The sequence below is a fragment of the Sminthopsis crassicaudata genome, chromosome 2, assembly GCF_048593235.1.
Source record: "Sminthopsis crassicaudata isolate SCR6 chromosome 2, ASM4859323v1, whole genome shotgun sequence".
NCBI lineage: Eukaryota > Metazoa > Chordata > Mammalia > Dasyuromorphia > Dasyuridae > Sminthopsis > Sminthopsis crassicaudata.
In genome coordinates, this window is record NC_133618.1 from 566,926,232 (window position 1) to 566,954,138 (window position 27,907).

At 35.7% G+C, this 27,907-nt stretch overlaps 1 protein-coding gene across 4 annotated transcripts in view; it reads left to right on the forward strand.

Annotated features, from left to right (window-relative positions):
- Nucleotides 1–27,907, forward strand: part of ZNF710 (zinc finger protein 710) — an 83,134-nt gene that overhangs the window by 4,450 nt on the left and 50,777 nt on the right. Inside the window, exon 2 of one of the 4 annotated variants that reach the window (XM_074295166.1) lies at nucleotides 3,885–3,935. The exons of the other annotated variants lie outside the window; for them this stretch is intronic. The gene's annotated coding sequence lies outside the window, so the exon portion shown is untranslated. The remainder of the gene's footprint in view (nucleotides 1–3,884; nucleotides 3,936–27,907) is intronic. 4 annotated transcript variants of the gene reach the window in all.

A 27,907-nucleotide genomic window follows, 5' to 3' on the forward strand; every position in this document is an offset into this window, starting at 1 on the left:
CCTGTAAATATCTCTTGAGTGAATAAAGGCTATGAAAAAATGTCTAAAGTCAAGGATGGTGGAGATGATGGGACATGGTCTAAGTCACTTCTGTTTTATTAGAAGGTAGGGGTGGTATGAAATGAAAGCTTAGTTTCTTATTAACAAAATATAAAAAGGTCCCATTTCCCAGATTTTAAAAAATGAGGATACCTCTTATTGAAGTATATTTAGAATTGGTGGAAATTTTAAAATGCTATTGTCAGAAACAAAGATACACATGTTATTGTTGGTCCTCCACCCTCCAAAAAAGAATTTTTATAGGATGTTAAACTCTTGTCAGTCATCCTTCACATTTCTTATGCAATGATGAATTCTTAGCACTCGCCTTCTGACAACTTTTGTGTTTTTAAAGCTTTACATTTTGATGAACGCTTGTCTTGGGTCTTAATTTTCTTTAATTTTCTACAGTTCTGAAAGCCAACAGGATTTTATGTATTGTCTTCCCATCTGGATTGTGAGGTCAAAGACTATTATGTTATATTCCGATATACATATATACTTCTTCATATTATAAAGAATAGTGCTCTGTACATAGTAGGATGTATATTTTTTGGTTATTTGTTTTGATTTTAAGTTCTCAGTGACTTGGAAGTCTAAATCATTGCAGAAATTGGCAAGAACAATAAGAATTTTAATGGATGTGTATAACTTTTCCTTGCCTAAAAAAGCACTATATTAAGCTACAACACTTCACACAATGCCTAGCACATAGTAGGTGCTTAATAAATGCTTGTTGACTTGGGATCGATTTAGCTAAGAGCAAAAGAAAATGCCAAAGATCTTTTTTTTTTTTTTTTTTGTAAGGATATATTGTATTTAATTTATATTTTAACATATTTAATATGGATGGGTCAACCTGCCATCTGGGGGGGGGGGAAGGAGGGGAAAAATTAGAACAAAATGTTTGGCAATTGTCAATATTGTAAAATTACCCATGCATATATCTGGCAAATAAAAACTATTAAAAATTAATTGTAATTCCTTTTTATTCCTCTTTTTAAATTTAATTTTATAATTATAAATTTTTTTATGACCGTATATGAGTAATTTTTTATATAACATTATCCCTTGTATTCATTTTTCCAAATTTTCCCCTCCCTCCCTCTACTTCCTCCCCTAAATGACAGGCAATCCCATACATACCAAAGATCTTTTTGACTTTAGGGGGAAAATTATACTTTTGCCCTTAAATTAGATGACTAATGGAGGATGAAATAATCTGTCATTTCTCCAGCCTAGCAAGAAAAAGTAGGGACTTGCTTGAATTACATAGAGATTAATAAGTCAGCTGGTATCAGAGACAGGATTTGAACTCAGCTCTTTTCAATGCCAAGGTCAGTACTCTGCTCCTTATACTAGGGTGCTTCCACAAAGGAAGAAAATTACAAAGCTAATCAGAAATGGGCAGTACTCAAACCAGTACTTATCCAGGCTTTTACTAGTGTGGTAGGGAAGTCTTAGTATGTTGACTATGATATTTTAGATGTTGCCTTTCTCTACCTAACAAATAAGTTGCAATCCAAAAGGTAGTATGTAAATTGGCTTTTGGAAGTTTGCACATTTCTCATAAAACAGAATGTTGTAAAATGAGTTTCCTTTCCTGGATAGTACATACACAAAACTATAACCCATTTCAGTACTTCATGGAATCATGATTTAGTCAAAAAATGAAGAATATCATCCTTTTCAACTTAATAGTCTTCTTGAATTGCCTTAATAGACAGTTTTGTTATGAGCTGCCATAGCAGAAGGAAATTATCACTTAGTAATAAATAATAATGATGACATTCATACAGTGACTACTGTATAGGAGACACTTTCCTAATTGCTATATAGATATTGTTTATTTGCTCCTTACAACAAATTTGAGAGGTAGGCGTTATTATCATTTTACAATTGAGGAAACCTGATAGAGGTTAATTGACATGTCTAGGGTCATACAAATAGTGCATATGAAGCTGGATTTGAACTCAGATCTTCCTGAATACAGTCCATTGCTTTCTCCACTGTGCCCCTAAGCTTGTAACCAAATTTCTAATGATGAATCCCTCCAAACATAGCTCAGATTCATTTGAGACATAGTTTCTTGTTAAGTCTGTTCTTGAGTCTTTCTAATTTGGGAGGATCTACCAGAGATTGTATTTCTCTTTAAAAATCCAAGTTTGTTTATTTGGAGTAGGATTTTACTAGAGTCAGTCAACTCAGTCCGTCAGCTTGCATTTATTAAGCACTTACTATATACCCCACATTGTGCTAAGTATGCAACAACAACAAAAAAAATCCTTGCTTTCAAGAAACTCCTGCTTTATCGGGAGAGACAACATGCAAATACTTATGTAAAAGGACATATGCAGAATGTATAGGAGATAATATTAGGGAAGGCCTGAGAGTAAAGAGAATTGGGGAAAGGTTTTGTAAAAAGTGAGTCTTTAGCTGAGACTTGAAAAAAGCTAGGAGATGGAGGTGACGGAGGGCAAGAACCCAGGCATGGGGTGCAGCCTTTCAAAATACTACCATTGGAAACACACAGGAGTTGCAATGTCTTGTTCCAGAACCAGCCAGGCCTATCACAGGTTTCAGAGTGAATAGAGGGGATTAAAGTGCAAGAAGACTGGAAAGGCCTCAAGAGGCCAAGGTATAAAGAGTTCTGAAAGCCAACAGGATTTATACTTGGTATTCTAAGATAATAGGGAGCCACTGAAGTTTGTGGAGCAGGTGAGGTGATAGGGTCAGGCTTATCAAATCTATAGGAAAAAAGTATAGAAAACAATACTGTTGAAGTATTAGCCTTAACAAAAGAAAAACTGGGTGCTGAAGTGGATAGAGCACCAGCCCCTGAAGTCAGGAAGACCTGAGTTCAAATGTGGCCTCACAGTTGTGTGATCCTGGGCAAGTCACTTAACCCCAATTGCCTCAGAAAAGAAAAGAAAAGAGAGAAAAACTATCTTAAATTTGATAAAGATGGATTTTATTTTTTTACTTCAACATTACTTTTTACATTTTGATTTCCAAGTTTTCTCAAAACCACTAGTCTCTCTCCCTCAAAAAATATTTTGTATTGAATGCTGGTGCTTAAGGAAAAGCTGCTTGAGGGCAGGAATCTTGTCTAGACTGTGTCTGCTGATGCTCTGTTCTTTGTATACAGACATCATTTAATAAATTTTTGTTACACTGAGAGTGTTCCTTCATCACTTGAGGAATAAGGAAGGTGTATAGGGATATGAAGAGGATGCAAAAAAAATATTGTGTTTGAGATCAGTGAGTTGGAATAGAGAAAACAAAAATATCTTTATTCTGTGGAGAGAATGTTGTGTGCTCATTTTTATAAACCCGTTTTTTGTTGTTTTTTTTTTAACTGTACATTTTGTCCTTCTAAATGAACATTGGCCTCATGTAGTATATTCTGGATAGTAGTGCTACCTGAATCTACACTCTGCAAAAACAGTAAATAAAAAGTGTTTTTTTTTTTTGTTTTTTTTTAAATTTCATCATCATCTAGTTGTTTCCCGTATTTTTACTTTACATGTTCTGTTGTGTTTATGTGTCAAAACATATGCGGTAGGTAACATTAGGCACTGATCCCGGACCCCTGCCATACTCAGACACAATGGGGAGGATTAAGGATGGGATTTCAATCTTACCTTTGAAGTTTTCAGCTTTTATCGTCTATGTCAGAACCTCAACATTATTTAGAAGGAGTTAATGTTATTGTCTGTAAACTGGTCTCAGCTTCATACCTGCCACTGTCAAGCTCTAGGAGAGAGAGTTTCATGGTGCTGTGGACGAAGTCTGATTTTTTTATGGAAGGGTTTTTGTGACTGAAGTTTCTTTGTACTTTTTAGGTCTACAGTTTTCTCCTGAGCCTGGAAAGAACTTGCCTCCCCCTCCTCCTGGTAAGAATCCTTGTCTAGGGGTTCTTCTGGGAGGAATCTCATTTTAATTAAGAGTGTGAAAGTTTGTTCCTTGAACTCTCACCCCCTTAAAAAAAAAAAAAAAAGGTGTCTGACAGAACTAGCTGTACTCTTCTTTTTTTGTTAATTTTATTTTATTTTTCAATTAACACAAATTCTCTCCCCCTCATCCACCTCCTCCATTAGAAAAAAGAAAAACAAAACCCTTGCAGCAAATACATAGTGAAGCAAAATAGTGAAGCATATTGGCCATGTCCAAAAAATATATGGACCCTGCACCCTGAGACCATCCAGAGGTAGCTTTTGGCAGATGATATCTATTTCTCCTCTTTATTATATAGAGAAATGCTCTGTGTAGAAGAGGAAACGGCCTGTTAGCCATTCACAATACCAGGCTATAATTTAGAGGATCTAAAACTCTGGATCCTGTAAAATACAACTGGGCATAATATTATGGCTTCTTCCCTGGGGAAGAATTTAATGTCTTTGAGACATAAAATCATCCAGAACCACCTGCTCTCTCATCCAGAGTCATATTTATTTCTTAAATTTGAGTCATCATTTCTTAAGTGAAAAGGAAAGAAGGGAGTGTTTTAGCCTGGGTTCCACTTACTCTAGAAATGAATGTTGTAACTGGTGAGGGAATCTCAAGATATGTAAGGGTGGGCTGTTTATGTCCACATTATCCTCAGAGCAGTGCTTGGCCTCTTTGTTAAAAATATTCCCTTCCACCCTCTTCCAATTTTTTTTTTGGGGGGGTAGATTTATGGAATTGATTTGAAAAAACTCTGTAAAGCCCAGTACAATAGTAATGTTTGTGCTGATGTACATCGGAGACTCTCAGTATGTTTCTTGAACTGATTAATTCATTAATTTTGAAATGTGTTAGGTCTTAAAAGTTGTTTGCCTTTGACTATGAAGGAAATGGGGAAAATGTATCTCTCTCCTTCTTTCCTTCCTTCTCTTTTCCTGTTGGCTTGAATAATTAAGGTCCTGCCCAGTGACATTTTTCTTTCAGTGGCATCTCTTTTCCCAGTTTTATTTTTTTAAACTGTATGATTTAAGTACTCTTAATGCCCTCCCCTAGTGTTCTACTCTATAATATTGTGTTCTATCTCATTGTTCTGAAAAACTTCTGTATAATAACTGCCGAGTTCTTTTGCTTTGGTTAAGAGTTTGTCAGCATTTCTCTTAGAAACCCCTATTTTCAAGCCTTTATACCTTGGTTGTAAAAAAGAAAAAAAATCTTTCTAGACAGCCACTTAGATTACCAGATCTCAGCCCATGAGCTCAACTTTTTTCCCTCTGCTCTTCTTAATCCACTTCTTTCTTTTCTTTCCTTTTTTTTCTTCTAAAGCACCACTGTTGTTCCATTCTAACATGACTATAAAGTTGCATTTTTGTTCCTAAGCACTCGACACTTCTCTTGGCTCCCCACCTCCACAAATGACAGTTTGCTTTAGCCACTGGTTGACAAGCATGTACTGGAAAGATGTGTGTTACTTGGGTTTTTTGTGTTGTTGTTTCTTCAGTGGAAATTTCCTGAGGATTTGGCTCTCTGCGGGTGGGCTGCCGGGCTGCCTCCCTCCTTTCCTGCCCGTCCTCCTCCACTCTCTCAGGTCACTGGCCCTCACCCTCCTTACTCCGGCCGGCCATAGCCTTCCTCCTTGAATACCCAGCTGCTGCTCTGGGAGCTCTCTCTCTTTCTTAGCCCCCTTTCAAAGTCCTTTGATTCCTTTTGGCTGAAAACTAGCTCCTAGTCTTTAAAAATGTCCATGGGTCTTTTTAGGATGTATCTTTTCAATGGTGTCTTCTCTAAGAAGAACTCTCTAGGGGCAGGGCAGAGAGCCCCCAGCACAGGCTTGTGGGGTAAGCCCGACTCCCTAGGACTTTATTATCTAGGGAACAATCTCCAGATGGTACACCAAGGATTCCTCCAGATTTTGTTTCGCGGGATAATAGCCAGTTTTTCCATTATTCCCTTTGCTCTAATTATGTCTCAGATCAGAGGGACTGAATCAAAATGCTTTTCCTTCCTTACCTGTTTATTCAAACTTTAGGGCAGTGCTGCCCTTGTAGTAACTATCTGTTCTCCACATTTCACCTGTGGAAGATCCATAGCTACTGCCTAGATTTGGCTCTCAACTACAACAGAGGAGGATGATTTCAGAACCCTGTGGGAAGCCCGAAGGTCCAAATGTTCTTTGGAGTGACCACTTAGGAAGCCTCCCCAGGAGACCATTAGAAATGCTTTGCCTTTCCCCATGAAGAGCTGGCCAGTGATATGGCCTGGATCTCTTTGGGCTTGGGGAGAGGGAGTTAAACAATTCCTGTTCTTTTGCCTTAAAAGTTTTCTAGGCTATGACCCCTTCCCCCACTCCCAACCTTCATGGGGGGAGACCCTTTGCTCAGAAGAGATCATTGTGCCACACCCCCCCTTGCATCCTGTATTTCTAGGCTAGCTAAGTCAGAGGAGGGGAGGAAGGAGTGATAGAATTACCAAAGGAATAACACTTGCTTGTTCTAAATTTATCTTTCCTGTTCTTCATTCTTTCCCTCTTCCTTTCTCTCCCTCCCTTCCCTCCACCCTTCCTCTTTTTTATCTCCCTCCTAAGAGAGTGGCCTTTCTTGGCTGTTAGCAAAGGTTTTGGCCTCTTCCCCTTTCAGTGCTCCACTATGACTTAGTTTACTCTCCCGGTTGAAGCAGTGGGTATTTCCTTCTTTTTATAAACCAAGCTCAGTTTTTTATCTTTGGGTGTTTGGGAAGGGGAGACCAGGGAATCCATCTTCCCTTTCTGCCTTTCCACCTCCCTTGACTTTCCATTCAGGTTTTTTTCCTTCTATCTCCTCTCTCTCTCTCATGTTTGGGAGCAGATACCCCTCAGGAGATGGTGAGGTGACTCTTCTTGGGGGGGCATTTCCATGTGAATTGTCTCCCCTCCAAAGACTCAGTATGCCAGCTGCTATATGGATAGTGGGGTGTTTTTTAAAAACCCTTGAGATTAGGAACGTTTCATTTTATATGAACCTAACTGACTAACAGCCCTGGAAATAAAAGGAGCAGGTTGGAGGAGGGAGGTTGGATGTTTTCCCTTGGGGTGGTCTTTGTTTAAAATTTAATATGCTCTTCCTTTCTCTCAAAGAGCTAAAGATGGATTCTGCTCCTTTGTCATTTAGACACTTTGTCTGTCTGGTGGTTGAGTTCTGTTATCTTCTCATCTCTCCTTGTCTTTTCCCTAATGGCCATTCTACCATGAACCCTCCCCCAAACATTTCCCCAATATTTATGACAACTAATTACTGCACACCTGCTTCTTGAGCTATGCTGCTCGTTGGTTCATATCTTACCCATGTGACACCCCACTGTAACCAGTATCGTCCAGTTGTGTCTCGGTGATCTGGGCCACAGCCAGCTTCCCGATCAGCTTTGATGCCTTAAAAGTTTGGAGGAAGGAGCAGGATTGGGAGTTTGTGGTGTCAGGGAGATGTTTTCTAACACTGTTCAGCGGAAATCGCCACTTCTGACCTATTGAATGAAGTCTTGGACTTCTGGAAATGTCTCATCAAAGAGGAACTTTCACAGCCATGTCTTGGGTTTATGACACAAGGCTCAGGCTCAAACGGAATAATATTACCCATTCTCTCCTTCTCCTTTGTGGGCAGAAGAAAATTGAAAGACTTTTTTATGCCCAGAATTATCTGGTCCTGGCAAGTCACGACTCTCTTTCAAGACATGGGGAAAGTCTCTGTTGCCTCACTATCCAATAAACTTCTAGAAGCATTTAGCTAAGGGTGTGTTGACCCTCCGTCTCAAATCATGAGCTCCTTTCTCTCAGTAGTATCCTTTTGCCATACTGTAAAGTTGTATTTGCTGTTAGATTTGTGTGATCATATGATGTAGAGCATAGAATCTAAGCATCCCTCATTTTGCAGATGAGGAGATTTCCAAGAGACACTTGTAGACATGAGGGCTGGAGGAAACTTTAGAGTAGCAGATGTCAACTTCTTGGTTGATTTCCTTCTTATTTTACCTAAGTTTTCTGATTGGAACCAGCTGTTTGCAGAGAAAATTTACAATAGTGCACTTTCAAGGCTTGATTTTATTTCATAATAATCTCTGAGTTACCACAACAAAACAATTATTTCCTTGGTGTTATTTGTTCTTGATATGCATTTAATTTTCCCCTGCCCCTTGTATATTGTGAATATAGAGTCCTCTCTTGAGATGTTATATTATATCAAGAAGCCCCAATAGCTAGACCTTGCCTTCTAGCAAGTAAAAATACCTTTATAAAACCAGAAAGACAAAGCAGCAAAAAAAGTTGGCAGATTTCTTTGAATTATAAATAAAAATAAGAACAAAAGATATTCTTTCTTTATCAGTAAGGATGGATCAAGTTATTTATTGGATGACTTTTTATAAATTATTATTATTTTTTAAACAGAGACTGATAGAATACTGCAGATAGTTCTAGCTTTGGGCTTGGAGTCAGAAAGACCAGAGTTCAAGTTTGGCCTGAGACACATAACAGCTGTGTAAATCCAGGCAAGTCACTTAAACTCGTTTTGCCTTAATTTTCTCAACTCTAAAATGGGGAGTATAGCATCAACCTTGCAGGATTTTTGTAAGGATCAAATAAGACACTATTTTGTAAAATGATCAGCATGATGCCTGGTACATAATAGGCACTATATAAATGCTTGTTCCTTTCCTTCTACTGATAAATCTGATGGTTGAATCCTCTTGGATTCTTTATCATTTCAAAGTTTCAATTGGGTGCTTGTACAGATTGGTTAGAAAAAAAAGGAAGGAAGGCCTAACTTATGATTTGAAAATAAAAAATAATTAAATTTAGCTACAGAATTGATGGAGAGCAGCTGTCAGTATTCTCACCAGATGTGCCTGTCCTGTGTTCTGTCCAAAGCAGGAGAGGCAAGTTTATACAGAAAGTGATCAATGATATTCCCCAGATTTCTTGGTATCATCAGAGTCAGCAAGTTATGCCTGAAAGAGTTTTAGATTTGGAGTTGGGAGTGGAATCCAAATTCAGACTTTGCTACTTAGAACCCTCAGGTACATAAATTTGGGCAATCCCTTCCCCTTTTTAGTTCTCCATTCTTTCCCCTATAAACTGAGGTACTAGGATCAGATAATTTCCTTTTTTTTTAAATTAATTTTATAATTATACTTTTTTTTGACAGTATATATGCATGAGTAATTTTTTTAATAACATTATCCCTTGTATTCATTTTTCCAGATTTTCCCCTCCCTCCCTCTACTCCCTCTCCTAGATGACAGGCAATCTCATACATTTTACATGTGTTACAGTATAACCTAGATATAATATATGTGTATAAATCCAATTTTCTTGTTTCACATTAAGTATTGGATTCCGAAGGTATAAGTAACCTGGGTAGAAAGACAACAGTGCTAATAGTTTACACTCAATTCCCAGTGTTCCTTCTCTGGGTGCAGTTATTTCTGTCCATCATTGATCAGCTGGAAGTGAGTTGGATCTTCTTTATGTTGAAGATATCCACTTCCATCAGAATACATCTTCATACAGTATTATTGTTGAAGTGTATAGTGATCTTCTCGTTCTGCTCATTTCACTCAGCAACAGTTCATGCCAGTCTCTCCAAACCTTTCTGAATTCCTCCTGCTGGTCATTTCTTACAGAGCAATAATATTCCATAACCTTCATATACCATAATTTACCCAACCATTCTCCAATTGATGGACGTCCATTCATCTTCCAGTTTCTAGCTACAACAAAAAGAGCTGCCACAAACATTTTGGCACATACAGGTCCCTTTCCGCTCTTTAGTATTTCTTTGGGATATAAGCCCAATAACAGCAATGCTGGGTCAAAGGGTATGCACAGTTTGATAACTTTTTGGGCATAGTTCCAAATTGCTCTCCAGAATGGTTGGATTCTTTCACAACTCCACCAACAATGCATCAGTGTCCCAGTTTTCCCACAGCCCCTCCAACATTCATCATTATTTGTTCCTGTCATCTTAGCCAATCTGACAGGTGTGTAGTGGTATCTCAGAGTTGTCTTAATTTGCATTTCTCTGATCAGTAGTGATTTGGAACACTCTTTCATATGAGTGGATATAATTTCAATTTCATTATCTGACAATTGTTCATATCCTTTGACCATTTATCAATTGGAGAATAGTTTGATTTCTTATAAATTAGGATCAATTCTCTATATTTTTTGGAAATGAGACCTTTATCAGAACCTTTAACTATAAAAATATTTTCCCAATTTGTTATTTCCCTTCTAATCTTGTTTGAATTAGTATTGTTTATATAGAAACTTTTTAGTTTGATGTAATCAAAATCTTCTATTTTGTGATCAATAATGATCTCTAGTTCCTCTGGTCATAAATTCCTTCCTCCTCCACAGGTCTGAGAGGTAGACTATCCTCTGTTCCTCTAATCTATTTATGATCTCATTCTTTATGCCTAAATCATGGACCCATTTTGATCTTATCTTGGTATATGGTGTTAAGTGTGGTGGATCAGATAATTTCCAAAGAGCCAGTATAATACCTGTGCTCTCAGCATCCTCTGCTCCATGGGCCCACTTCACTACCATGTACTCTGTCAGAGCTGCATGATTCTTCAGATCCTGAGAAGGCACAGCATACTTAATAAATTTGAAAATTAACTTTCCCACCAGCCAGACAAGTTCATTCCCTTCATGTGATGAGCATCTGACTTTTGGAACTGTTTATTTCCTCTGACTCAGTGAGGTCAGGGCACTTTTTGATGTCTGGTCTGGGTTCTTTAATGGCTCAGAAGAGATTTTTATTGGAAATAATACCCTTCTCCTTTTTAAAAACTTGTCCCTTATAGTGACCAAATTCAAATTAAAAAAATTATCTAGTTGTAGTTGCACAGCCTCTGAATGTATAAAGCACATGCAAATCATATGCAAATAAACTGGGGATCTGCCCAAATGCCATATTGGTGTTGAGTACTATTCCTGAGTAAATTCTAGAAGAGACTTCTAGGCTTGAGATTCTGATGTGAAACTTGAAAATATTCCAAGGTAAAAAAAGTGACAAAAAATTTCATATACTTTGATCATAATAGTTGATCTCTGACACGGGAAGGACTGACTGGCATTTGAAGGTGCTAGTGGCCCTCTATTAATCTCTAGCACATATATTCCTTTGTCTTCCCTTTCATCCTTCTACTTTTCTTTCCCTCCCCTGCATATGCTTCCTGGTGCTTACTGATTAGCCCTGATGTTCTCACTTAAGGTGAAGGAGAATATTAATCCCTTTGCCAGATCATCTCTGGAGGATTGCTCACATAGTCAACTGTCATAGATGCTGGTAGGGTGGCACTTTAAAAACATGACTACTTACATTAGCAGGTATTTCCCTGAGCAGTTCCACTGATGCCACAGGGAACAAGTTGTTAGCATATGGTCAAGACCAAAATTTAATAAACACTTTCAGGGTTCTCAAGGTTGAAGATATGGGACTTTGCTCTAGCCCTGTTGGCAAGGGCAGACCACAGATTAAAAGTAAAATTCCTTGAGTGGGTCATAGAAGATGCATTAGGTCAATAGACTTATAAAATATATAAAGAGGAAGAAATACAAGGCAGAATTGAGTTGTTACAGTAGTTGAAAAAGAACAAGTGTTTTCTTTTTTTTAAATTGACTATTTCTAATGCAACTAATGTTTGTGCTTTGATGGAAAACTAAGCTGCCTTCTTTTACTAGCAGAAATAATTCTTCTTTTAAGAGTATTATCTACTAGTGAGAAGAGATGAAAGAAATTGCTCTAAGAATTGTCTATATAAACTTTTCCAGAATATATATATATATATATATAATGTATTTAGTAAAGGACCTTTTTTATTGCTATACCTGTTCCCTAAGGAGGATACATTAAGATACAATGATGATATATTGTTCTATAAGAAACGATCAGCAGAATAATTTAAGAGAAGCCTAGAGAGACTTACATGAACTGATGCAAAGCGAAGTGAACAGAACTAGATCATTGTACACAGCAACAACAAGGTTATATCATGATCAATTCTGATGGACGTGGTTGTTTCCAGCAATGAAATGATTCAGGCCAGTTCCAATGATCTTGTGATGAGAGAGCCATCTGCACCCAGAGAGAGGACTGTAGGGATTGAGTGTGGACCACTACATAGGATCACTTTTGCTGTTGTTTATTTGCATTTTATTTTCTTTCTCATTTTTTTCCTTTTTGATCTGATTTTTCTTGTGCAGCAAGATAATTGTATAAATATGTATGCATATATTGGATATAACATATTTTCCGTGTTTAACACATATTGGATTACTTACTGGCTAGGAGGGAAGAGGGGGAAATTGGAACACAAGGTTTTGCAAGGGTTAATGTTGAAAAATTATTCATGTGTACATTTTGAAAAGCTTTTTAAAAAAGATAAAATGATAGATGAGGTGTTTAGGGTTTTATGCTTTTCATCTTAAATAGAAGCTTCTTTTTTTAATTATTATTTTCTTCAAGTTTTGATATAGCCATTAGTCTGATTCTAGTTGTCTTTTCTTTTTCTGTTTTCACATCCTTTCCAGTGGACTTCATTGGCAAGTTCACCCTGGCAAGTGGAATGTTGCAGGACCACATAGATGTTTTTAGAATGATTCAACAGGGCATCCTTAACTGTTGTCAAGTTGACCAAACAACAAGCTAAAAAAATACTTGAGCTGCCCTAAGTGAAAAGTGCCTTGCAAACATTTCCATGAACCTTCACCAAAGTTCATTTCCATTAGAAGCACTTATAATATGGGTATGAGTGGGAAGTGACCTGTTGAAATCTTCTGAGTTTGGGTCTGCCAAACTACCTGACAAGAGACTTAGACTTCATATATTTTATGGCTTGTTTCTATATAGGCCAGAGTACTACTTTGATCATCTTAGTTATGATCTGAGCAAAGCAAAATAAAAAAATCGTGCCCAAATGAGGACTTGTTCAGTACTTTTCTTTGTTTTAATCATCAAAATTCTCAAAGGCTAAATATCTCATAAGCACTGTTTTAAAATCAGAATTGATATATTTTAGTCAGAGTGGAAAGAGCTGACTGAGCTAGAGCTACTTGGGTATGTTTTGTCCCTGCTTGTGTGACTGTGTGACTTTAGACAAGGCATTTGACCCTTGCAGAGCCCAGCCTAGTGTCCTCATCTGTAAAATGACAGGGTTCCATGTAATTTCCAAAGTCTCTTTCAGTCCTAAAATGACATATCTATTTATTCTAGCAATCCTTGTTCAAATTGTGTAGATAGTTGGATTGGTTGTGAATGACTCTGAAAGTCTTTACATTTGAGTCCCTCTGGTCATTCCCAGATAAAAGTATATTATGGCATAGAGGCACATTTTTAGATATTAAAATAGACAAATATTTTAGCCTAAAAAAAAAAATCAAACTGATTATATAGTTGTAATGCCAAAAAAAGTTGATTGAAATTTCCACTTCCAAACCAAATGGTAGCTTTAGCTTACTGAGTTCAGTTTAAGGCATTTGGTGGTTATGTTTTCTCAGTCTCGAGAAGAACTAAGCCCATTAATTATGAATAAAGGAAGCAGAAAATGTTCATATGTTTACAGCATTATCTGTTTTAATGTCTGGTTAGGGGAGACTTACCTCTGAGGAAGAAATTATTGGAAAAAAAAAAAAGGACATTTAAGCTGGTTATATAGTGTGACCTTTTCTTGGATCTCTGATCAAAAAGTGAATCCACCCTATATTGGTGCCTATTATAACTTATCCATCCATAATTTCCCACCCTTTGTTTCTTGTCTTTGTCTTTCTATAAATCACGTAGGTAGGATCCCTTTTCTTCCTCTAACATGCAAGAGGACTTCTTCTGTTGTTTTTTAAAGTGGCAGTTTTAATGTCAACTATTTTAACGTGGAGATTAAGGTAGTAATAATACTCATCTTCTACTCTGTCATTCTTTACATGTGCTTACCTGGCTGACCCACTTCCTTTTTTTATCATGCATCCTTGGCATCTTTTACAGACTTTGTTAGACCAAGCCTTGCTCTTTACCTTTTTTTTTTTTTTTTTTTTTTTTAAATAATAAAGATTTGTGACTTTTTCGGGCTAGGGAACTCCCACTGAAGAAAAAAAAAACAAACCAATGTTTTTCATAGTTTTTAGAGAGTTTCTGGGAAAAGGCTCTTTGATTGAATATCCTGTCCATTTCAGAGGTAGAATTTGAACTCAGGGTTATTCTGACTCTGAAGTTAGCTTCTTTTCTATCACATTGCTGCCTCTTGGGAGTCCACAATAATAAGGTTAGCTCATTTGAGGTTAATTATTCAAAGAGGTAATTGCTATGCTAGAGTTCATCTTATGATCAAATTGAAACACTTAGGTAGCTTTCAGATCACACTGGAAGTGATTTTTGTCATTTATTTTTTCAGAATTTAACTAGAAAATAATGAATCTGATTAATAGTAAGGGCTCAAACTTACTTTCAATCTGAAGAAAGTACTTAGTGAATGAAAAATATTCGCTAAGTTCAGTATTTTGCAAATTCTTCAATTTTTAGATCTGCTCTGTGTGATGTGTCAAGCATTATGTTTAGCCAAATGTGAATTGAATAGATATATGGAGAAGATACAAATAAGATTTTTTTCCCATTTTTGTCTCTTTTTGTAGAATGCCAGGCAAACAAATTTAAATGCAAAATTACATTTTGGAAATATTAGAAAATTACAAAATTAAGTCTCTCAGGTATGATAATTAACATTTCAATTAACTAGAAAATTCTTCATTAATGATTCCTTAAATTATACACTACTATTTGAGGATTACATTTCTCATAATAACCTTGTAGTTTCTGGATCAGAAGTTTGTTGAAAGTTGGCAAAACTTGTAAAAATTAGTGTGGTTTAAAAACAATAACACTATAAAATGGACAGCAGAAGTAGTTGTGGGAAAGGAAGGAAGAAATAACCCATCAATCAAAGAGTGAAAACCCTAGTCAGAGAAAATTAGAGCTGAAAGGAGACTCCAGAGGTCATTTAGTTCATTCCCCTGCAACTAAGTAAACCTCCACTTTAATTACAATGACCATATTTCTCAGTCAAAAAGAGGGACACATGGTCTGATAAAAGGATATTCTTTTACAAAGCCTTATTAAGAGCACTTAAAACAAACAAACAAACAAAAAAACAAAAGCAAAACAACTGGCCTGGTTTTCCCCTTCACATATGGTTGCCTCACCTTTAAACCTTTTCATATATAGGGAAAAAAATGACATTACTGTAGTTAAATAGCTATAAATGTAATCTTTTTCTAATCTCTTCATCAGTTCTCCTAAATTACATTGATCATATTTTCCTAACCAAAACTTGAGATCCCGGTTCAATTATCTTTGCTTCGTTGCCTTGTTTGCATGGACTTTTGTTTTAGGTCATCCAGCTTGCTCTTTGTAAGCTTAAGGGGGGGGGGGGTTGTTGGTGATCAATTGTCTTCACAGCTGTGCAGCAAACAGTACGGCCATATTTTGCATATCGGAAGTGGATGAGGAGAGAGGAAAGGAACACAAAGGGTGTGTATATTTGTACTGCTGGCTAATGTGGACATGTTTTCATGAGTAATTCATGTTTCTTCATCCATTGAGTCTTAGTGGAGTTAGTGCAACATGTTTGGAGTCAGAGAACCTGACTTTAACCTGAATACTTCCATCTGTGTGATCTTGAGCAAGTCCCTTTACCTTTTTGGATTCTAACTTTCTTTTGTAAAACCACTGAAGAATTGAAACTAGATGACCTGTGGTATCCCTTCTGATTCAAAATATAGGACCCTGTGTTTTTAGAGTTTCCTAATCTTTTGTGATTATGCATGTTTTTATTGTAATGAATTGATTCATTTGGCTTTTTTTTTTTTAACCAAAAATGTTGGTATTTCTAGAATTTTTCAGTAGTTTATAGCAACAGCAGACTATGATTTAAAGTCAGAATTATAGTTTTCCTTTTAAATGTAGTTCACATAAGTGAAGATTGTGGTTTAAGTGGATAACATTGTGGTGGTGAGTTTACCTGAGTATTTCCCTCCACAGTATCCTAAGCCCTGAATTGCCTGTGTACAATTGCATAGCTCTTGTGTCCCTGCACTGTCTACTGCCCATGAAGGATATATGTATTGGAAGGAGGACTAGCCATGTTTCCTTACAATTTTAACAAGAATTACTATTGTTAACCTAATCATTTTTCTGCATCTAGGCAAAAGAAAAACTAAACTAATTAGATCTGAGTCTAAAGACATTAGAGAATTAGCAAAATAATGAAACAAACAAAAAAAAGCAGGAAAGTGTATAATAATACATTTTTTGGAAAAAAGTAATAAAATGGAAAATGAGAAAAAAGGTCTCAAAATTAGGACTGGTTTTTTTTTTTGGTGGGGGGGGGAAGCTATTGCTAAACTTTAATAAACAAAAAAAGAATAAATAAGCAAAATATTCAAGAGTCGGCTATACATATAGATGGAATTAAGAAAATTAAATAGGATGTTGAAGATAATTGAATTCTGATAAATCAAGGAACTTAGAATAATGAGCAAATACAAAAACATAAAACACTCAAAACTGATTCAAAAGGAAAATAGGCTAATTTTAGAAAAAAATAAGTAAGTTTAAAAAAAGGGAACCTAAACTCAAGTTTAATAGAATTTTAAAACTTTTCAAGATCAAATAACCACTATACTATATATAGCTTGTTTATAAATGTAGAAAAATAGGATATGCCATCTAATTCCATTTATGAAGGAAGTAGGGTGTTCAGACTTTAAAACCTGGTCAAGACAGCACCAAAAAAGAAAGTTATAGATGGCTCTTACTGATAGGTGCAAAAATATTTAATAAAATGTTAACAAATAGAACAATGATGAATTTAAAAGTTATTTAAACCAGGTTACCTTTTATACATCGTTTAATATTTGAAAAGCAGCATCAAATACTATACAATACTATACTTATAAAGATATTCAAATTATGTGAAAATTATATAAAAAGGTGATTTAGTAAACTATAGTTCCATTCATGATTTTTAAAAAAGCATTAAAAATAGCAATAGAAGATTTTTTTTTCTTAATCTTATTTTCTTGACATCAAAAGCTGACATTATTGACCTGTGCAGCCTTTACTAATAAGAATAAGTCTTTTTTTTTTTTAAAGAATCTTAAACAAATTTATTTTTTATTTTTATTTTTTTTTAATTAAAAAAAATTTTTTTTTTATAATGTTATCCCTTGTATTCATTTATCCAAATTATCCCTCCCCTCCCTCTACTCCCTCCCCTAGATGACAGGCAATCTCATACATTTTACATGTGTTACAGTATAACCTAGATATAATATATGTGTATAAATCCAATTTTCTTGTTTCACATTAAGTATTGGATTCCGAAGGTATAAGTAACCTGGGTAGAAAGACAGTAGTGCTAATAGTTTACACTCAATTCCCAGTGTTCCTTCTCTGGGTGTAGTTGTTTCTGTCCATCATTGATCAGCTGGAAGTGAGTTGTATCTTCTTTATGTTGAAGATATCCACTTCCATCAGAATACATCTTCATACAGTATTGTTGTTGAAGTGTATAATGATCTCCTGGTTCTGCTCATTTCACTCAGCATCAGTTCATGCCAGTCTCTCCAAACCTTTCTGAATTCCTCCTGCTGGTCATTTCTTACAGAGCAATAATATTCCATAACCTTCATATACCATAATTTACCCAACCATTCTCCAACTGATGGACATCCATTCATCTTCCAGTAAGAATAAAAGTCTTAACTCATTTAAGTTTATCAAGGAAAAAGAAAAATCAGGGAGACCTGGAAAAATATAACTTCTTAGACTCTGGAAGGGGAAAAAACAATTTTTCTTATGAATAAAGACTTAAAAAAAAGTTGTAGTTTATAACTCAGGAATGTCTAATGTGATTTTTTTTCAAAAAAATCAAGCTCAGTTTTTTTTTTTTTTAATGACATTATATTCAATGAAGAAATAGTGGAAATTTTCCCACTAAAAATAAATAAAAAATAAAATATTAGCACATTAAAACGATAACACTTTGATAATAGATCGATACAATTCTATTTTCAAATAAAATTTTCTCTCTCTCTATAAAACTATTTTCAAATGGTTATATAAAATATAACTATTAATTATATATCCTATATCTAGGAAGCTTAGGATATTCAAAACAATGAGAAAAACTTAACAAGGTATCATATTTAGGATAAAGTCACCACGAATTATCCTTTTTTTATACTTGTCATTATGTAGGTAGGATAAGACTTTATTTTTTGACAATACTGATTGCAGTAATAAAATAGTAAATATCTGGGTATTAATTTACTAGGAAACGCCAGAGGCTTGCTTTGGTTTTGTTTTTTTAAAGATAGTTACAAAGTTGTCGTGACAAAAAAAGAAAAATTAAACAATTAGAATGATAGCCCTTCCAGAGAGAGAAAACTAATGATGTCAAGACTAAATAAAGATTTAGGGTAATACAAATAACAATTTGTTTGTATAAAAGATAAATAGTAGTAGTTGTAATAGAAGTAAATAGCTAGAGGGCATGCCTTGAAGTTAAAGTTCTGCTTCTGACTAGCTGTGTGATCATAGATCAATCAATTAACCTAGGCCTAGAACAGTTTTCTAGAATTTAGAAGTTCTTGAATAGTTGCAGATCTACTTTAAAAGGAGTTTCTTTGCAAAATTATATATTCAGGATACCCCCACCCCTAAAAAAGGGTTATTATATAACTGTCAAAAGAAAATATGTGTGGAGAAAGCAGACAAGAATATTAAAAAAAAATTTTGATAAAAACAAAGATTTGAAAACTTTTATTCTACAAAATAGTTGTTACTAAAACTATCTAATATTGACTAAAAAACCTTTTCTAATAGTATATGGGGATCTAGATATCCCCCAAATAGAACCACATCTACACAAAAAGTTTGTGTCCCAAAACCAGATAATTTAAAAACCTAGTGAAAAGAATTATCATTTAATGAATCTTGGTGAAAGAAATAGATTGAAATGTGGCCAAATATAAAGTGAGATTAAATGCATACCTCATATCTCAGAAATATCTCCAAATGAATCCTCTTGTTAAAGGGGGAAAATCATTTAAATGTTAGAAGAAAAAGGAATATTTCTCAAACAAGTAGAAATTAAGAGACAAAATAGATGGATTTTGATTTAAAAAAAGAGATTCTCTAGAACAAACCAATAGAATCCAGATAAAAAAGAAAAGTGAGTAGAGAAAAACCCTTTATGATAAATTTGTCACTTAAAAAAATTTTATATCCAGAATTTGAGGAGCTCCTTCAAATTCAAAATGGCAATATCTAGTCTCTAATATTGTCCAAGGATTTGATTGGACAGTTTATAAAAGAATAAATACAAATTGTAAATAATCATGAAATATCAACACTAATATGTAAATTAGAAAGATTTTGAGGTACCCATCAAATTGGCAAAAATAAAGGAAATTGACTCATTTTAAGTAGAGTATCATGGAGCAAAACAGGTAGATTTATTCATTACTGAAGGCATTACAAATTAGAACAATGTTTTTAGGGACTGATTTAGCAGTTTATAACAAGACTATATATAACTGACTATCACCCAGTCTTTATGGCTTTTGATGCGTAACACTTTACTGGAAATCTTCTTTAAGGTTACCTGTGTATATTTGTGTGTGGGCGTGTGTAAAGATATTTATAATGAAATTATTATATATATATTTTTTTAAATAATTTTTTATTTTATTTTATAATTATAACATTTTTTGACAGTACATATACATGGGTAATTTTTTACATTATCCCTTGCACTTCTATTCAGATTTTTTCCCTTCCTCCCCCAACCCCCTCCCCCAGATGGCAAGCAGTCTTATATATGTTAAATATATTACAGTATAATTTAGATACAATATATGTGTGTAGAACCGAATTTTTTGTTGCACAGGAAGAATTATTATATTTATGAAATAAGATAAATATCTTATGTGAAGGTATTTGTAATGAAATTATTTGACAGTAAAAACAAAAAAACAAACAAACAAAAAATTAAAAATAACCTAAATGCCCAATGGGGTAGAGTATGATAAACAGTGACTAGTGACAAGTTTGAAATTAATGATGAAATAGTAAAAATGATTATACATAAAGAAATAATGCAAAAATGAGAATATTTGTTTCTTTATGTTTGGTAATTCTCTAAGGCTTTTACTTAAGAAGGGTCTTGTCTTTAAGATAATTTCTTTCAGGCAGTTCAGAGCCTATGCTTTAGCTCTTTAGATTATGACACAGGTGTCAGCTGTTTTGGGTTTAACGCCCAGTGTATTTATTTCATTTGCTCTGGGGGGGGGGGGTGACCATTTTAGATGAGCACCTGTTCTTTATCTTTCTAGATTAGACTGCCCTAACATTTATACCCTTTGCTCCCAAGGATTGAGGAATTTAAATCTATATATCTTTCCTTCTTCACTCACACACACGTATATGTATTTTATATACATACACAAAAATGAAAACGTGGAGGTAAAAGTGGGCAAGAATATAAAAAGGGGGAATTATATAACTATATGTGTATATATACACACACCCATACATAAATGTGTGTGTCTATGTGTATGTATTTTACTAATTTAGATATAAAAGTCTGTGGAAATTAAGCTGAATTTGAAAATCAGTCAACAACCTTTGAGTAGGCTCAATGAGAAGTATGTCTGGCAGGTGCTATTGTGCAAACAAAGGCATCACCAACTGGAAGTTTCCAGATTCAGCAGAACTAAAGCAACTATTAATTACAAGTTATCGGCAAGTTTTAATGGGCTTCATATCTTTGACATTTCACAGTTTTGGTTGCTGATTATAATGGAGTTCTTGACATAGCTAAAAATCTGAGGCTTCAGAGGAAAACTCTAAAAGAATACCCTCCTCCTCACAAATACACTTTTCTTGTTTGTTTCTCAAATCTCATTTTTACACTACCATTTCCAAGTCTCTTCCCTACTGAGAGAGTCACCCTTCTGACAAAGATGAAAAATATTAGGAAAAAAAAACTGTTTAGCAAAAACCAATCAGTATATTAGCAAGTGTAATGGTATATGATATTCTATGCCTTGTAGTCCCTCTGCAAAGAAGAAAAGTAGGTTTATCCTTCAACTTTTCCCTATGACTTGGTTATTACAACTACATAGAATTACAATTACATACAACTACATGGGGATTTTTTTCATTGCTTTGTCATTTTTCTAGTTTTGCTTATTACTTCATTCTATATCAATCCATGTATTTTCTAATTTTTTAAAATGTTTTTTTTTAAATAAGTATTCATTGAGATGTTTTTTTTTTTTCTTTGTTTTGTTTTTTAATAGCACATAATTTCCATTCCCTACCTGTTTCTAGGGAACTATTTCATACAATAAATGATATTTTTTAAGGCAAAATAAAGAAAGAAAACTAGGGGAAAATTAGCAAAAACTTATTAATACATTAGAAAAAGTCTGGAAATATGTGCAATGTAATTGTGGACCTTTCTCATCTGTAAAGCATTGGGGGGTCAAGGAATCCTCTAATATCTCTTCTTTGGAGGAGCCATAGTTGTTCTTTATAATGATTCAACATTCACTTTTGGGTTTTTTTTTTTTTTTATGCTTTTTTATCCCTGCATTTACATTGTTGTCTTCATCTTACATATTGTTTCTTGACTTGCTAACTTTATTCTGCATCAAGTACATGAAATCTTTTTATGCTTCTCTATCAACTTGTTCATCACTTCCTACAGCCAGCACAATAATATTCCATTACAGTTAGAGAGGAAATTTATTTAGCTATTCTGCTGTCAATAGGCAGCTTACTTTACATCTGGTCCTTTGATACCATAAAAAAATGCTGCTGTGAATCTCTTGGTGAAAATAGGACCTTTCTTTGTGTATCTAACCTCCTTAGAGTATGTGTTTAGCAGTGGGATATCTGAGTCAGAGGATATAAACCTTTTTGTTCCCCCTACTTTTGTTAACCACAAAATCAGTAGATTTCCACTACTGAACTAGGTCCCATTACTAGATTCCCCTTTTCTGACCACAGTACCACAACTGCAGCCCCCCTGCTATGACCCCTTGATTATTCTCCTGGAGTACCTTAGTTTTCTTAGCCTACAAACCAGGCTAGCACAGGTGCAACTGTATCTGTGCTTTCCTAACACTAAGTCCCCGGCTGAGCACCTGCGTTGGGCCACTGGAGGAAGAAGCTGTGGGTTAGACTTTGGGGCAGGCCCCCACACCTTTCAGGTGCAGGCAAGAAGTCTGTTGCTTGGGGGATTGGCAGAAACTACTATACCAATTCAAGTGGAGACCTGCCCCTGAAACAGGGGCGGGCTGGTGGTGAGGAGTGTGGGAGTCATTAGACTGTCTCTGTCCTGTGATCTAAACAGTCTGGCTTTCTCACTGTGTGGCCTCCGGTCTTCCCCCAATGGGCTGAGCTGTGCCCGATGCTCGCCTCTCCACCCAGTGTGCTGCTGCCTTCTGCTCCTCCTCCTCCTCCGCCCACTCCCCCTTTATCCTGTTTGTCCTAAGCAGTATCACTTTGTTGCTTTTCACCTCACCAAGGCCTTGGTAACCAAGTTCACTGATTCCTTATTTAAAAACAAACTATAAAGTTCCATTAGTTTTTTCATTTACAGGTAGGAGAAACAGGTAACCTCATTTAAAAAAAAAAATCATGTGATTATACATAATTGAGCAAAGTGAGGAGATGATGGCATATAGAAACAGAGGGGTCAGTGTGATTGTTGGGGTAATCAGGATATACTGAGAGGTTTTTTCCCCCTAACTTGAATATGGATAATTAAGCCCAGTTTTACCATCAGGAGTCAAGGTGAAGGCCATCTTTCTAGTGAGAAGGGGTCATTTTTATTTAGCAGAGAGAAAAAGAGCTGATAAAATAATGAAATACCTTAAAATTTCTTTTTAACCTTGTGATTATTAGGATTAGTTCCATTTACCAATCAATCAGTAGGCATTATTGAGTTCTTTAGGTGTCTCAGATGCTGTTACAGGGTGCTGGACATACAAAGACAAAAACAAAATCCTTAACATATCACTTGATTATTTGCAAGAGAGATTTCTGGATGAAGAACTACTCATGGAGTCAAGAAAACCTAGGTGCATGTGTGGTTTGAGTGACCCTGCAAAAGTCACATTGCTTCTGAATGTCTGTAATTAATTCCTTAAGATTCCAAGTTGTAGAATTCTTCTAGAACCTTTTTAATAGAATGTGAGAGGAGGGATTGTCTTGGCAATATTTGTTTTTGTATCCCCAATGCCTGCCATATAGTAGGGACTTTTGTTGATGGGTTGATAGGGATTTCCTCACAGGAGCTTTAATCAAACATCTGGGTTTAAAAAAAAAAAAGCATTTTACAAAGAATTTTCATCATAAAAATACAGTAAGGTAGGGAATGCAAATTATCAGCATTTTACAGATGGGGAGACAACCAGGAAGGTCAGGTATCTTGCCCAGTATCACACAGGCAGAGCAGGGACTTGAGGTGTTATGGTTATAATTCGTGGTCTCTTCTCACTTTTTCTCACGGTCTCTTTGGAATGTATTGATTTTGCTTATGTGTGACTTTTACTGTGGGAGTAGCTTAATAAAGCCATATGTAAGAGGTGATCCCAACATGATATCTGACTTCATATTCATCACTACTTACTCTTAAAACTAGCTGTTTGTTACCCAAACATACAAAGAGATATTAGGTTTTTAAAAATGAGTATTCTTGGATAGAAAATTTGGTAAATTCCAGGAGTAAATTGCACATGCATCAGGTAGTTGACTCTGAGGCTCTTTTCATGAACAGCTTACTTTCAGCGGCTGGGGTGGCTGAGTTGGAGATTCAGATTAGGTTCAACAAGTGACTTGCTCAACTCACATAGCTAGTTAATAACAGATCTATGGCTACTATTTACCTCTTGCCCCTTGGGCTCCTGCAGAAAGTATTCAAATCAGTGATTGATGAATGAATATTATAACTGGATTCTATTAGCAAACAAAGTCTGGGCCCAATCTGCTGTCTTCATCTTCCTGAATTTTTTTGGAAAGACTAGGGCTGTTGTTCTTAATGTTACTCAATTAAAGAAGGATTTCATGATATAGCCTCTTTAAAATGGTCTCAAACCAGGGTTCTCTTTGGTAGAGCATCTAAATCTGAATTGGTCAAAATATCATTGAGAAGTATCGTTGACTACATTGTCCTGCTAATGTGCTTTTTCTTATGAGGATCAACCAGCTTCTAGTCTGAAGAAAATGAAAGAAATGTTTCTTTCTCCCTTCACCCATCCTGTTTTCCTGCCCTTTGCCTTTTCTTTTCTTCTAGAAGGGGAAAGCTCTGGAACTCCCTCTCTTTTATCTCAGGGCAACAACAATTTAAAAATGTTCCTCATGAATTTGCTGTTTAACATTCTCCACCCACAGGGTTTGGGGCTGCCTCTGTTCTCTGTAGGACTAAAAACCTTCTGTAGGATGACAGCCAGTGTGATTGGTTCATGGTTACAGGTTCTTTTCATTGAAGCATCTTCTGCTCTGTCCCCTCCTCTCCAGCATCACGATCTGTTCCTCGGAGGTCCTTAGGTGCTTCTTGCCCACAGGCAGCATGAGGTCTCTTCTGTGTTGCCATAAGTGGTGCTGGTGACTCCTTTCCCAGAACAACAGACACTTAAAAAGTGCTTCAAGGTTGCCAAGTGCTTCACACACTTTCTATCGTTTGATTCTCACAGCAGCCTTGGGAGGTGGGTTTTATGTCTTTGGTTTGCTGATGAAAAACAGGCTTACCCAGAGGGTCCCACAACAAGTCAGGTCCTGATTGGGTTTAAACTCAACTTTAAATTCAGTGTAATTTTTACTACACCAAGCAGCTTTTCATATGGTTAAGCAGACTCAAATAAGCCTTTCCCATCACTGTGACCTGTAAACTATCCCCTTCTCTCTGCGAAGAGGAGCAGCCAGCACCATGATGAATATAAGTTCTTCTGAATGGGAAGAAAACAAAAGATGTGTGTTTCCTAGGATTGGTGTATCTTATGCAACAGGTGATGGGAATGCAGACTGATCAGGAGGCAGATTTTTGGACTGACAGTTAAGGGTGCTTTTATTTTTGTGATTCCATACTTACCAATCAATTAATTGGTCAACTAACCCATGAATGCATTATGTGTAAGGTATCGTGCCAGACTGTCTTGAGGTTAAAAATCTAACTGAAAGAAACGACGTATAAACACATGAAAAGTTAAATAGGAACATAGGGTTAAATTACAAGGTAACAATACAAGAACTCCCAGAAGGACAGTAAGCATCATAAGGTAGTGCATGATTAATTGCCAAGTGAGTAGTATGGACAAGGGATCCATGAGTTCAGAAGTAGGAGAGATCACTGTGACCTGTAGGCATTCCATCCTTTGGGATAGAGGAGGCACTTAAGGCCCTTGAAGGGTGGGTTTGAATTTGTATAGTAAATGTTAGAGAGAATGATATGAACAAAAGCGTGGAGGTAAGAAGGTACATGGTAGGGAATTAAGTACACTAAATTATACTAGTCTGATTAAATTTGAAATAAACAGAATAGTTCAGTAAGCCAATGTCAAGATCAGTATTGAAATAGGGACCACTAATCTGCGGGCTGTATGTTGACTTAATTTTAAAATGTAATATTATCTTTGGTTTATCATATTTTTATTTATTCTTAAAAATATTTCCCAATAATATTTTTAAGCTGATTTGGGCTTCTCTCGGGACAGTTGTGAGCTGCCACTGGAGATTTTTGACTGGGAGGATGGCATGATAGGAATCAGTGGTTAGGAATATTAAAATACAAGTTAAATGGGAGCCAAATTGGAAGCAATCTGAGCTACATTAAGATCTCCAGCATTTCCATTCTTCTCAAAGACTAAACAATTTTTAGAGTCCACAGGTATTATAATGGAAGGTTCTGAAATGGATAGAGACTAGGAGAGAAACATGAAATTTTAGAAATAGCTTGTACCTTACAGATTACACGATTTTACCTCCTTTTTGTGTGTGTGAGTTTATATATGTAAAGTATGTGTGCGTGTGGTCTTGGAGAGGTACAGCTTCATAGTGAAAGAACCAGGAGTAAAATTCTTGACCCTCAGTTTTCTGAATCTATAAGTTAGACAGGATAGTATTTTATTATCTTCATTTTACAGATGAGGCACGGAGAATGTGAATGACTTGCCCAAAGTCACATTGCAAGGCAGTGACAGAACTGGAATTTTCTCCTTTCTACCATCATTGATGGTACTACAGCAACTATAGCATATAAAGATTGGGCAGCCTTCCTGCTCTCACCATTAGCTTGTCTGAGATTCCCATCTTTTCAGATGTGAATTCAGACAAGTTCTAGAAAACAGCCAGAACAGGAAACAATAATAGTTGCTGACACTTATATCGTGCTAATTTAAAGTTTATCAAACTATCTCACATACTTTTTAGGGGTTTTGGTGCAATGGAAAATGAGATTTGGGGTCAGAACCTGAGGTGAAATCTTGGCTCTGGTATTTTACTCCTTTTTGTGATTTTTGACAAGTCTTTTAAGTCTCACTTGACTTCAGTTTCATAATTTGTAAAATGAGGGAAGTCAGACTAGATGACTTTAAAGGACTTTCATTCTAAGAGAGGTAAGTATTAGAAGCATTCTTGCTCCCATTATATATGAGGAAACAGGCCCATAGAGATTTAGTGACCTTAGGATTACATGCCTGATAAGGACCAGAGGTAGAATTCAAACCCAGATCTCTCCTGACTACAATATCACTGTACTTTACTTTAGACAGATACCTTTGAGACATAAGGCAATGATCAAAGTTAGAACCTAAATCAAATGGCAAATATTTGTTAAGAATTTCCACTGTGCCAGGCATTATACAAACACTGAGGATACAGAGAAAAAGCAAAGACCACCAAAAAAAAAAAAAAAAAAAAGTCTTCTACCCTAAAGATGGTGGTGGTGATCAGGTCATTTGGTGTGTTTTTTTCATAGTACTTTATTTTTCCAAATACATGTAAAGATAAATTTCAATATTCTTTTTTGTAAAACAATGTGTCCCCAAATTTCCCCCCTCTCCAAGATAACAAGAAATCTGATATAAGTGAAATACATGCAGTTCTTTTAAATATATTTCCATATTTGTCATGTTATGTAAGAAAAATCAGATCAAAAGGGAAAAAACATAAGGGAAAAAAAAGCAAACATTAACAAAAAGGTGAAAACATTATGCTTTGATCCACATTCAGTCTCCATAGTCTTCTCTCTGGATATTGATGGCTCTTTCCATCACAAGTCTATTGTACCCTCACTGTTGAAAAGAGCTATCTTCATCAGAATAATCATCACATAATCTTTCTATTGCTGTGGGCAATGAAGTCCTGGTTCTAATCATTTCACTTAGTATCAGTTCATGTAAGTCTTTCCAGGCTTTTCTGAAATCATCCTGCTCATCATTTCTTATTGAACAATATTGTATACCATAACATTCATATATAATAACTTATTCAGCGATTCTCCAACTGCTGGGCATCCACTCAGTTTTCAAGTTTTTGCCACTACAAAAAAGACTACTATAAACATTTTTGCACATGTGGGTCCTTTTCCCTCCTTTATGATCTCTTTGGGATACAGGCCCAGTAGAGACACTGCTGGATCAAAAGGTATGCAAGTTTTATGGCCCTTTGACCATAGTTCCAAATTGTTCTCCAGAATGGTTGGATCATTTCACAACTCCACCAACAGGGTGTAGTGTCTCAGTTTTCCCAATCCCCTCCCAACATTTATCATTATTTTGTCATTTTTTCCTGTCATCTTAACCAATTTTGAGAGGTTTGAAGTGGTACCT